Here is a 924-nt window from a genome sequence, read left to right as displayed (position 1 = left end):
TTCTCAACTTTCGGGAGGGAGATGACTGGGATGTTTTGAAGTTATATGTTATGCTATTTACGTCGATAGTGATGTTTTGAATATTTTGAACCTTTTTTGTGTGTTTTGCATTTTGATATGTAGAGACTATTTGGATGAGATATGAGACCATGTATATATACTTCAGCATATGTTGAAGCTACTGTCTTAAGAATATAATGGCCACATGATAACATATGAACGAGTAATACGATTACGGTACAACAGAGTCACATATGCTTATTGATCATTTAGTATCTACAAATAGAAGTTTATCATAATTGAATGATTACTAAAGTAGATTAGTGCCACAGCAGTGGATTTTTCAGTTTTGAAGTGATCAGGGTTCAAGGATAGTGCTTAATTAACCCAGTTGGCTCAGTCAATGTTTGGTTGTTAATTCTTCTTTTGTCATAATTAACTCCATAATGCATTATTTGTTGTGTACTTTTAGGTACTCAGGAACCAATTAATGAAAAGAAAATGAAAACAGTAAGGAAAATTGGAATATCCCAAATTTATATAGTCAAATGAATAGCTTAGTATTTGGGAAGCGTGTCGATTCAAGAAATTTAATGAAGAATGATCAGGACTAAGTCCTCACCAATCAAACGGGATCTCTTATCTGTTAAACTTAAATATTGGGTTTAGAATCTTTTAGACTTTCGGAAAAAGGAAGTCTCATGTGCCTCACATGTCAATGTGATGTCCTCTATTCTAACTACGCATGTATTTGTATATATATAGTAACATTCGCACACACAAGGAGTTGGAAGGACGTGACCGAGTAGTCATCCATCATTGTGCGGAAGAAAAATGGCGTCGAGACCAGGTTTTCTCACGGACTGGCCATGGGCACCTCTTGGAAGCTTTAAGGTCTCTTTCATTGCCTCTTTTGCTTTATAA

This window comes from Camelina sativa, chromosome 4 (assembly GCF_000633955.1).
Source record: "Camelina sativa cultivar DH55 chromosome 4, Cs, whole genome shotgun sequence".
In the NCBI taxonomy this organism is placed as follows: Eukaryota; Viridiplantae; Streptophyta; class Magnoliopsida; order Brassicales; family Brassicaceae; genus Camelina; species Camelina sativa.
This window is presented reverse-complemented; position numbering follows the sequence as displayed.